Source organism: Ursus americanus, chromosome 8 (genome assembly GCF_024610735.1).
Source record: "Ursus americanus isolate L20-20 chromosome 8, mUrsAme1.1.p, whole genome shotgun sequence".
Classification (NCBI taxonomy): Eukaryota; Metazoa; Chordata; class Mammalia; order Carnivora; family Ursidae; genus Ursus; species Ursus americanus.
The window spans coordinates 25,684,746-25,697,764 of NC_142134.1; positions in this window are offsets into that span (position 1 = coordinate 25,684,746).

Genomic DNA, 13,019 nt, shown 5'->3' on the forward strand with positions numbered 1-13,019 from the left:
AACCTCATTGTTTTTTCTTTCTCTATTTAGAGACTTTAAAAATCTTAAAGAACTATTAAACCCTTAGTCTGATTTTAAGTATGGTAGAATTGTCCATGAAATAAGGTAGAGAAGACTCTTGTGTCTGAAATAAGTCAGGTTGCCCTGTTACAGAATTTGTATCTAGTGTGTACTTATTTTAAAAGCCCGTAATTCAATATGTTTATGAGCTTCTTGGTATGCAGAAACTCATTTGGTCCCTTTTATCATTCAAGAGTGTATGAAGTTGTTTATTTTTATCTCTTGTAGCTTTTAGAGTCTTCTTAACTAGTACAGGGAGCTTTGTATGGTACTAACTTGAACTCATGTTTGAGGTATGTTTATGACATCAGAGATTTTAAAACCAAGCTTTTTTCCACTAAAACATTTTTATAATGTATACATGTTTAATTTTCTTTTAATTTTTTTCAAGTTTTGGTCATGAATCAAAATGAATGTGAGTACTGTGAAGTCAAGATCCTATTTTATAAGTGCTTGGCACTTAATAGGTGGCCAGTGGTGAATAAATTAATTTGAAATCAGTTAACTAATTTGAAATGATGGACGTTCATTCTTTATTCCATTTCTTTAATCGTCTCTGCTTAAATTCTCTTAAAACTTTTTGCTGTTTGCCTTATATTTACTGAATTTATTTCTTACTAAGTAGACTTGTTTCTTATTGTCATTTTCATGTGGATTTTTTTCCTTGTGTTTGTCCAATTAATCCTTTGGATTATATGCCACCTTTGGGCAGGTCTGCTTTTTTTGTTTGTTCTAAAACACTCCTTTTCATTCCCATAATAGTTTTACACCTACCTGGTTATCTTATGTCTGATTTCACACCTTATTTATCCATCCTGCCAGATTACTTTTCCTGCACTTAGACTCATTACAGTTTTGGTCAAAATAATGTACAAGCTTCCTAATGTTCATTTGATTAAGCCCAGATTCTTTACTTTGAAGTCGTTAAAATATTGTTCCAGTTTTATCTTTTCAGTTTTATTTTTCATTATTCATTTACATATATTTTTAAAATACACGGCCTCTGAATTTTTGCTCCTTTGTGCATACGGTTCCTTCATGGAACAGTTATTCTTAGAAAAATTGTTGTCAAAGGCCTGCTGCTTCTTCATAGTCCAGCTCAAAGTTTACCTGTTCCGTGAATGCTAATTAATACCCCACATTCTTTTGTAATCTCTCTCTCTTCTACAATAAGCACTTTTTACCAGTTTTAAAGTACTTAGCATTTCTTTTATTATAGTTCAATTTTTGCTTTTCCCCTCATTTCAACATTGTTTATGAAACAGTTTATAAAGCTTCTTATAGATAAAGCTGGGTTGGGGTGGGGGTACAACTAAAGCTACTGAAAGCTTTCTAGCAGTTGACTCATGCAAGACAAAACAGGAAGCAACTAACTGATCAGGGTTAGGGTGAATGAGTATTACATTCTGAGGACAGTGATGGGAGTTTTCATATCATATCTTGCTCATAAGAATTTGTTGTATTTCTAGTGAGGTTAAAATCTTATTCCTAAGTTTTCATCATACTTAAGAATCTGATAGAAGTGTGTGTACGCATACATATAAAAATTGGTCGAGACTTCCCCAGCCCCCAAGTGTTTAACACTTGAACATATTGATTGAAGTGTGATGATATCATACCTTTCTCAGACTAGAAGACAGAAATCAAGTCATGCTGGAAGCTGCTTGTTAGGTTCATTTGTCTCATTTAACAAATGATTATTTTGCGCTGATTATATGCCAGACACAGTATGTAGAGCTAGATTATAAAAAAAAAGAAAATGAGTAAGACAGTAAATGACCTCAAACTGTTCCTGGCCTGGGAGAGAAGGATGTGTGACTGACAGAACATGCTGCAGGAGTGCCTTGGCTGAATTCTAACCTTAATGTTAAGTGGCTCAGTAAAGAGGGAGTCCTGAGAACTAGACTTTTCAGGACAACTTTTTGCCTTGGTTCTGCCACGCAGGGACCACGTAAGCCTGTGACTTGTATGCCTTCTATTTTAGAATAGGCATTTAAACTTAGATTCCTATGGATGTCAATTAACAGAGGCTCAGTCCATGATATGTGATACACTGGGTCCCTGGTGGAACACCTGCCATTCCTCAGTTCATTAAGGATTGCCCTTGCCCAGATTATGTTGCTTAGGCATGCCAAGCGTCTACTCTTGTAAACCTCTGATCAAGATCAAAGCTTCAGGCTGGTTGCACTTTTTTTTCCCTCCAGACACAAACATATATTCAAACTGGAGTCAAAACTTGTCTTAATCACCAACCTGCTTCCAACTTCTGTCTCATTTTCACGCTTTGTCCTTTTCCTCGTCTCACGTGCACGTGTTCTGTTTTTCTGGAGTCAGAATTCAGAATGAGCCAATTATGGTGAACGGCTCTTTAGCCTGTCTAGAGGCTCCTGGAACTGCAGCCTTTGCCACTAGAGTGGATTAGGGTGGGGCTTGGCCATTGGCTCCTCATCCTCAAGTATGTGGGGACCCTGAGGAGCTGAGCCTGCCTGCTGATGCATGGAGAACCCTGAAAGGCAGGGATGGTTCTGGGTCTTCTCCCAGGGCCTGGTTACCACATCTGTCAAAGGATTTTTGGAAACCCAGCCCTGATGTCCCTGGCTGTTGTCACCACCCCTTTCTCCCCACCTCCCACTTGGCATCACAGCAACATTTGCTTGAGATCTCTGGTTGGCATTTGTTCCAGTCTGCCTTGCTTAGATTATTTACATGTTAATGTTCCTTGTTGAATTCTAATTTCTTTTAGAGCATCTCATACAGTGTCTTACATTGAACTTAATATGATCTGTGCTTTCTCTTATTAAAGTTTTAAAGGGTTATATTACTCTGGAGTTCTGAATCAAGTTTTAAATCAATTGAGAAGTAAATATGGGAGTCAGATATTGCTGCTAAAGCTGGGAAGGGGATTGTGGCTTGGAACCAGGAGCTTGCTCCTCCTTGTTCTCAGTTGAGTTTACCCATAAGGTCACAGGCTACAGGTGTCCCTCTACAGGGGAGGCTCTGTCCTAGGGAGATGAGCAGTGAGTTCTAAATATTGCAGCTGCCTGGGGCAAGGCTGGAGCCTTAGAAAGGATTTAGACCACATGGGTGTAATGGCTTTTTCTCAAATCTCATCACTCTCACTAACTCTCCTCTGGTGGGGTGGGGTGAATGGAGAAGCTGTGGAGGGAGGGATGGAGGCTTTCTTTCCAGTACTTCCAAAGGGGGCAGAATTGTTTGAGGCAAGAATATAGAGAAATTCTCCTTTAGAGACCCTGAGGCAGCCCTAGATCCTGGCATTGGAAGGATAATCTGAATCTGGTTAACCCCTGTGGGCTGAATGTAATTTGCAGAGGATAGATGAATAACTTCTTTCTGGTACAAACTCTAAAATTGGCCTGACCTTCAGGGATGGTGTGAGCTGTGGCACCTGTAAGACGTACCTTCCACTTCGTCATTTTGAGAGGGAAGCAGTGCTGGCTAGTGTACATCTGTATACTTTTTTTTTTTTTTTAAATCAAATCATGTTGTCCTAGGCAAAGTGCAGTGTTTGTTAGAATTAATCTATCTCTTGCTTTTGACCTTTTTCTTTCTAAGTTGATGTATTTGTTTAGGGCCATTTCATTGTGAAGATTAACGGATTTGTTTAAAATAATGGAATTATAGACTGAAGCTGGAAGACCATATAGTCCAACCCACTCTGGTTTTGCTTGTGCAACTGAAGCCCAGAAAACTTAAATTTCCTTGCCCGGGTTTTCTATGCAGTCCTGCAAAGGAAGAATTTCTCTTGATTTTCTGCACCATTATCTCCCCTGAGGCTCAGTAAATGTATGTTGGAGGCTGAAATAAATAGGGTTGTCCCTTTTGACAAATACCCAAGATTTAAAGATCCAGAGAGATGACCTGGGATGGAGGAAGGGAGACCTGAGGACTATCGGGGAAAAAGGAAAAACCTGGAGGAATAAATAGAAGAGGTACCTCCTCCAAACTGTACTTCCCAGTGTCATAGCTGGGCATTGCAATCTGGATGTATTTGTAGACCCAAACATTTGGGCTTCTAGTCTAGTCTAAAATGTCAGGGGAAGGCTGCTCAGAGTTACGCAATGTTATATATGAATTGTTGTTGCATGAACTGCTTGAGGTAATAGAAATAGCTTGGGACTTTGGAAGCAGAGAGACAGAAGTTCAGATTCTTTCAGTCTAACACATGCTGGCATATGACTTTGGGTCAGTTCTTAACTACCCAGACATTTTACTCTGTAAAATAAGGATAGTAGTAACAATCACATAGGGTTTGTGTTGTGAAGTTTGAATAAGGTAAAGCACTAAATAGTGCCTGGTGCACACTGAGTGCTCAGTAGACATTAGGCTCATAATCTTCCTGTTTGCAGCGTTTAGGTGATCTGCAGCATGTGCTCCCAGCGAATGGTACCAGTGTCCTCAAGTCTCCAAGACTGGAACAGGGTCTGGGCTCTACCATTATTGTCTGGGTGCTGACTGAAGGGGGCCTGGGAGTCGGCCCAGGGACAAATGGCCTCAAGCAGATTAGGTCTTGCTCCTTGCTCTGCCTAGAGGGCCTTGGACCATGAGGTTCTTCCAGCACCAAACCAGGAATTTGGTCTGGTTTTATTCAGCGTGAAGCCCAGAGCTCCCCAAATCCCTGGACATAATTTTCGTCCTGGCCCAGATCTGTTTTTGTTTATTTATTTGACAGAGAGAGACAGCCAGCAAGAGAGGGAACACAAGCAGGCAGGGGGAGTGGGAGAGGTACAAGCAGGCTCCCAGTGGAGGAGCCTGATGTGGGGCTCCATCCCAGAACGCCGGGATCACGCCCTGAGCCGAAGGTAGACGCTTAATGACTGCGCCACCCAGGCGCCCCCCAGATCTGTTTTTGACTCACTTTTTCCTGAAGGAGGATAGGATAGGAACCCATTGTTCTGTCCTTTATGAAGAAAGCCTTTTTTTCCCTCTCCTGCCTCTGTATAGGTTTCACTTGGCAAGTGAACCAGTCTTTGGATCTGAGTGACTATCTGCTCAGCTGACTTGTTGGGTGGTGGATGAATGAGTCCAGTTGTGTAAGCCTTGAGCTTGTTGTAGGAGGAATCCATTCTCTTTGTAAAAGCAGCTGACAAACTTGCGTGAGATCGTGATGAGGGATATTACCTTGGGGGTCATGGTAATACATTTTGGTTTCTCAAAAGAACAAATTTGTTCCTGCACTTAAGAAGGGAAAAGAACCTTCCGAACTTCAGAATGGCTTAATTGTGAATGGGAGATTTTACTTCCTAATTTCTCTGCTTAGTATGGGGCAAGTAATTTTCCTGGTAATCAATTTTCTTTTAGGTAAGAGCAGTAATACCTAATAATAATTCTTGTTACATTCAAAGAAGTCCCTCCCCATTAATAATCATCGTTGTTTATTAGGCAGTAGAGAAGAGTGGTTAAGGTCTCAGGCTCTGGAGACAGATTGCTGGGGTTTGTATCTTGGCTCTGCCATTCACTTGCTGTGTGACCGTGGGCAACTTGTTTAACCTTTCTGTGTTTCATGGGTAATTTGTCAAGATTAACTTATGTAAAAGGTTTAGAGAAAGATAGCTATATTGTGGTCTCTGATATCTGCTATCTCTTGAGATTCTCTACCTAGCTTCTTTCCTACATATTACCATTAAGCTACACACACTGATTGGGTTTTCATTCTTTACTATCTTGCCTGAATTAAGCCCTGTAATTCCCCACTGCCTCTGATTTATGCTTTTACATCTGGATAAGATGATTGACAGCCTATAGTTAAAGGATGCTGGAGAGTCCTTCAAGGAAAATGAACCTTGGGTACCTTTAAACTTTGTTTCCTGACAGCAGAGGGTGCCACAATGTTTCTGGTAATAGGAATCTTCTGTGCAGAATGATTTTTTTTTGACCTGGTACTTACAAGTAAGCTTTTTAGGATTACTGACAGTGAGGACTTTTATTGTCCATTATATAATAATGACACAAACATGTCATTGAATAATTTTAAAATTTGATTAAGCATGCCTATCACTACCATATTTCATATCTGCCTGTTTGTATTTCTTGGATCAGGTTTGTAAAGATGGAGTATTTTCTAGAGTATATGAGCAGTGTTCCAAGTGAGCAGTGTTATATGCTAATGTTATGTCCTTATACATTTTGAAATGGGCTAGAGATGAGGGAGGCATGGTGAGGGGTAAAGGGTAGAGCCGAAAGTCTGGGATCAGGCTGTACCTGTGCTGGAATGATTTGCCATGGGGAATCTGCAAGCTGAGCAGGACCAGATGGATGATAGTTCTAAGCGGAAAAGTGCTCTTTGGCTTCCTGATAATTGGAAACTGGTCAGTGCCAGAGGAAAAAAAATGTACATACCAAGGGGAATCTGAAGTATGGCTGACTGAATTTTCAAAGATGGCTGCAACAAGATGTCCATTTTACATGTGCATCTTCTAATGTGACATTGACACTTCTTCCAGCAATAGGTGGGACCTATTTTTTCTCCCCTTGGATGTGGGTGTCTGGTGACTATGGTCGAAGTCAATTCCTAAACTTGATTGTAAAGTGTATAGACTTCCTACCTGGGATACTACTGGGGTGCTTGCTCTTGGAACCTTGCCACTATGCTATGAGGAAACCCAGGTCACATGGAGAGCCTGCACGTGGGTGTGCTGGCTGATAGCCTCAGCTGACATCCCAACCAACAGCCAACATTGATTGCCAGATTCAAGAGTGAAGAAGTGTTCAGATAGCTCTAGCCTCCATCACCTCCTGACTGTAACCACATGATAGACTGAGAAGTTCCCAGCTCAACCTGCTTAATCCATGAGAGAGAATGAGAAAATGATTGTTGTTGTTTTAACCCACCAAGTTTTGGGGTGACTTGTACCCAGCAATAGCAACTGAAATACAAAATTAAAGTCCATCAGCAAGAGGATCTGGGATAAGAGAATCAAGTCAAGGATGTGTTTCCAAAGTAAGAGCTAAATAGCAGAAAGGAGTTTGAGTACAGAAGGAGGACTCGAGATCAAGTATGGGGTAGCCACTAAGGGAGTCTCTAACGAAGCATGAGTGGTTGGGGTTCTGTGACATATCACACTACTTACTATCTTGCTCTTTTTTTTTTTAATGCTTCTGTTTAATTATTAATTTTTTTAATTTAAATTCAATTAGCCAACATATAGTACATCATTACTTTTAGATGTAGTGTTCAGTGATTCATCAGTTGTGTGTAACAGCCAGTGCTCATCACAGCATGTGCCCTCCTTAATGCCCTTCACCAAGTTACCCCATCCCCCCACCACCTTATCTTGCTCTTCTTAAAAGTAAGCTCACAGTTGTAGCTTTACCCTGACGTTGGCCCCTTCTAACTTTTTGTATCATGGAAAATGTCAAACATATGCAAAAGTGGTGAGACTAATGCACAGAACTCCATATTCACTGCCTAGTAGCAACATGATCAATTCATGGCCAGCCTTATATGTCTATACCCTTCCTCACTGTCCTCCTTCACATTACTTTGAGGCAAATCCCAGTTATAATATCTTACTGTCCCTACATATTTCAGAGCTCTAACAGGTAAGGACGATTAAAAAAAACCAACTATAACCACAATACTATTATCACACCTAAAGCAATGACCAAATGGACAATTATATGTTCATATAACAACTTTTATGTTAAATCAGAATCTGAAGAATATCAATAATGCCAGACTATCATAGAAATATAATGCAATCTATTATATAAATTTTAATGCTAATTTAAAAAGTAAAATTTAATGTTTTATTTAATCTATCAAAAATATTACCATTATAAGTTCAGTATTTATCAGTATAAAATATTTTAATCAGATATTATACAATCTTTTCATATTAAGTATTTGAAATCTGGTATATATTTACATCAAGTTTTTGTTGTTGAAGTATAATTGACATACAATATCCTATTAGCTTCAGGTGTACATCATAATGATTTAATATTTTTATATTACTATGCTATATGATGATCCCCATGATAAATCTAGTTAGCATGTGTCACCATAGAGTAATTACAATACTATTGACTATATTACATATGCTATAAATTATATCCTCATGACTTATTTATTTTATAACTGGAAGTTTGTATTTCATAATCCCCTTTTACCTCTTTTGCCCATTTCCTGAAGCCCTCCCCCCTCTGGTAACCAACAGCTGGTGTGTGTTTTGTTTTGTTTGTTTCTTTATTTTGTTTTTTAGATTCCACATATAAATGAAATCATATGGGATTTGTCTTTCTCTTTCTGACTTATTTCACTTAGCACAATACCCTCTGGGTCTATCCATGTTGTCCCAAATGGCAGAATTTCATTCTTTTTTGTGACTGAGCAATATTTCATATATACATATATACCACATTTTCTTTATCCATTCATCTATTGACGGACACTTAGGTTGCTTCTGTATCTTGGCTATTGTGACTAATGCTGCAATAAACATAGGGGTGCATGTATCTCTTCAAATTGCTGTTTTCGTTTTCTTACACCCAGAAGTAGAATTGCTGGATTATATGGTAGTTCTATTTTTAAAGTTTTTGAGAAACCTCCAGACTGTTTTCCACTGTGGCTACACCAGTTTATATTCTCACTAACAGTGCACAAGTGTTCCCTTTTCTCCACATCTTTGCCAACGCTTGTTATTTTTGGTCTTTTTGATAATAGCCAATCTGACCAGTGTGAGGTGGTATTGCCTTGTGGTTTTGATTTGCATTTCCTGATGTTGAACATCTTTTCATGTGTCTATTGCCAATCTGTATGTTTTCTTTGGAAAAATGTCTATTCAAGTTTTCCACCCATTTTTTAATTGGGTTTAAAAAATATTAATTATGTAAGTTAATATTTCGGACGTTCATCTCTTATTGGATATATGGTTTCCAAATATCTTCTTCCATTCAGTAGGTTGCCTTTTTGTTTTGTTGATGGCTTCCTTTGTTCTTGTTGATGGCTGTGCAAGCCCTTTTTAGTTTGATGTAATCTCATTTATTTATTTTAGTTTTTGTTGCTTTTACTTGAGGAGACTTGTCCAAAAAAATATTGCCAAGACTGATGTCAAAGAGCTTACTGCTCATGTTTTCTTCTAGATGTTTTATGGTTTCAGGTCTTACATTCATGTCTTTAATCCATTATGAATATATTTTTGTATATGATGTAGAATAGTGGTCCAGTTTCATTCTTTTACATGTAGCAATCTAGTTAGTTACCCCAACATCATTTATTGAAGAGACTGTCTTTTCTCCATTGCGTATATTTGCCTCCGTTGTCATAGACTTAATTGACCATATATGCACGGGCTTATTTCTTTTTATTTTTTTTTTCTTATTTTATTTTAGTTTTTAATTTAAATTTTACTTAGTTAACATACAGTGCAATATCGGTTTCTAGAGTAGAATTCAGTGATTCATCACTTACATACAACACCCAGTGCTCATCACAAGCGCCCTCCCTCTTTAAAACCCATCACCCATCTAGCCCATCCCCCACCCACCTCCCTTCATCAATCCTCAGTTTGTTCTCTATCATTAGGAGTCTCTTATGGTTTGTTTTCCTCTCTCTTTCCCCCTCCCGCTTCCCATATGTTCATCTGTTTTCTTTCTTAAATTCCACATATGAGTGAAAGCATATGTTATTTGTCTTTCTCTGACTGACTTATTTCACTTAACATCGTATACTCTAGCTCCATCCATGTCACTGCAAGTGCCAAGATTTCATTCTTTTTTTTGAAGATTTTATTTATTTATTTTGAGAGAGAGAGTGCACGAGTAAGGGGGAAGGGCAGAGGAAGAGGGAGAAGCAGACTTCCTGCTGAGGAGGGAGCCCGATGTGGGACTTGATCTCAGGACCCGGGGATCATGACCTGAGCTGAAGGCAGACACTTAACTGACTGAACCACTAAAGTGCCCCAAGATTCCATTCTTTTTGATGGCTAATATTCCAGTGTGTGTGTGTGTGTGTGTGTGTGTGTGTGTGTAAGTATACACCACATCTTCTTTATCCATTCATCAGTCGGTGGACATTTGGGTTCTCTCCATAGTTTGGCTATTGTTGGTAATGCTGCTATAAACATCAGGGTGCATGTACCCCTTTGAATCTGTATTTTTGTATCCTTTGGGTAAATACCTAGTAGTGCAATTGCTGGGCCATAGGGTAGATAGTTCTATATTTAACTTTTTGAGGAACCTCCATACTGTTCCCCAGCAGTATGGTGGGCAAGGCACCAGTTTGCATTCCCACCAACAGTGCGAGAGTGTTCCCTTTTCTCCGCGTCCTCACCAACACCTGTTGTTTCTTGTGTTGTTAATTTTAGCCATTCTGACAGGTGTGAGGGGATATTTCATCCTGGTGAGTGGTGTCAAGCATTTTTCATGTGTCTGTTAGCCATCTGGATGTCTTCTTTGGAAAAATGTCTGTTCATGTCTTCTGCCCATTTGTCTAACTACATTATTTGTTTTTTGGGTGTTGAGTTTGATAAGTTCTTTAAAGACTTTGGGTACTAATCCTTTATCTGATATGTCATTTGCAAATATCTTCTCCCATTCCGTAGTTTACCTTTTAGTTTTGTTGATTGTTTCCTTCACTGTGCAGATGCTTTTTACCTTGATGAAGTCCTAATAGCTGATTTCTGCTTTTGTTTCCCTTGCCTCTAGCGATGTGTTTAGTAAGAAGTGGCTATGGCCAAGGTCAAAGAGGTGCTGCCTATGTTCTCCTCTAGGATTTTAGTGATTTCCTGTCTCACATTTTGAATTTATTTTTGTGTATGATGTAAGAAAGTGGTCCAGTTTCATTTTTCTGCATGTTTCTGTCCAGTTTTCCCAACACCATTTGTTGAAGAGACTGTCTTTTTTTCCATTGGTTACTCTTTCCTACTTTGTCGAAGATTAGTTGACCATGTAGTTGTGGATCCATTCATGAGTTCTCTGTTCTGTTCCATTGATCTGTGTGTCTGTTTTTGTGCCAGTACCATACTGTTTTGATGATTACAGCTTTGTAATATAGCCTGAAATCCAGAATCGTGATGTCTCCAGTTTTGTTTTTCTTTTTCAGGATTGCTTTGGCTATCAGGGTCTTTTGTAGTTGCATACAAATTTTAGGATTGTTTGTTCTAGCTCTGTGAAAAATGTTGATAAGGAGTGCATTAAATGTGTAGATTGCTTTGTGTAGTATAGACATTTTAACGATGTTTGTTCTTCCAATCCATGAGCATGGAATGCTTTTCCATTTCTTCATGTCCTTTTCAATTTCTTTCATAAGTGTTCTGTAGTTTTCAGAGTACAGATCTTTTAACTACTTGGTTAGATTTATTGCTAGGTATCTTACTGTTTTTGATACAAATGCAAATGGGATTGATTCCTTGGTTTATTTTTCTGCTGCTTTGTTATTGGTGTATAGAAATGCAACAGATTGGGGTGCCTGGGTGGTACAGTTAAGTGTCCAACTCTTGGTTCAGCTCAGGTCATGACCTCAGGGTTGTGAGATCAAGCCCTGTGTTGGGCTTCACACTCGGCATGGAGTTTGTTTGAGACTCTCTTTCTCTCTTTCACTCTCCCTTTTCCCCTTTCCCTAGTGCGCTCTCTTTCTAAAATAAATAAATCTTTAGAAAAATGCAACAGATTTCTGCACATTGATTTTATATCCTGCAACTTTGCTGAATCATGTGTGAGTTCTAGTGATTTTTTGGTAGTCTTTCTGGTTTTCTACATAGAGTATCATGTTGTCTGCAAATAGTGAAAGTTTGACTTCTTCCTGACTTGGATGCTGACTTGGATGCCGACTTGGATGCCTTTTATTTCTTTTTGTTGTCTGATTGCTAGGGCTAAGACTTCTAGTACTATGTTAAATAGTAACGGTGAGGGTGGACATCCCTGTCTTGTTCCTGACTATAGGGGAACGCCTCTCAGTTTTTCCCCATTGAGGATGATATTAGCTGTGAGACTTTTTTATATGGCCTTTATGATGTTGAGGTATATTCCTTCTACCCCTACCTTGTTGAGTGTTTTTGTTTTTTTTTAAATCAAGAATGGGTGCTCTATTCTGTGCTCAGTGGAGTCTGCTTGAGATTCTCTCTCTCCCTTTCTCTCTGCCTCCCCCCCCTTTCTCACTCTCTAAAATAAATAAATAAATCTTAAAAAAAAAGAATAGGTGCTGTATTTTGTTAAACGCTTTTTCTACATCTATTGACAAGATCATAAGGCTCTTATCCTTTCTTTTTTAATGTGTTATGTCATGTTGATTGATTCGTGAATATTGAACTACTCCTGTATGCATGGGGTTATTTCTGAGCTTTCTATTCCATTGATCTGTGTGTCTGTTTTTTGCCAGTACCATACTGCTTTGATTACTATAGCTTTGTAATGTAGTTTGAAATCAGGGAGTTACACACCTCAGTTTGGACTAGTCACAAATGGCTAGTTACTATCAAATTGAAGATCTACTTACTGCAATTGGTTGATTTGTCTCTTATGTTATTTTTAATCTCCAAGAGCCTTCCCCCTACCTCCCTATTCATTTTATTCCTCTGTGTGTGTGTGTGTTTGTGGGAAAAGGTGATTTTTTTTAAGCATGGGGACAGGACCTGTGGGCAGAAAGAGTTGCCTCATTTTATTCATTTGTAACTTATTTGTTAAAGAAATGTGTTGTTTGTCCTGTGGAGTTTTTCATTCTGGATTTTGCTGCTTGCATCCCTTTAACATCATTTGTCATGTTCTTCTAGTCCTTGTATTTCCTATAAACAGATAACTTGATCTATAAGATTGATCAGTTTTAAGATAAATTCTTGTCGAGAGTACTTGTAGCTTATGTTGTGTTCTTCCATTAGGAGACACATAATGACTGGTAGCCATTGATGATCATTGTCTTAGAGCCACTACTTTATTAGGGGTTGAAGATTAATTCTATTCATCTTTTGTTTATTACAGTAACATTACTATAAAGAGAAAACTCC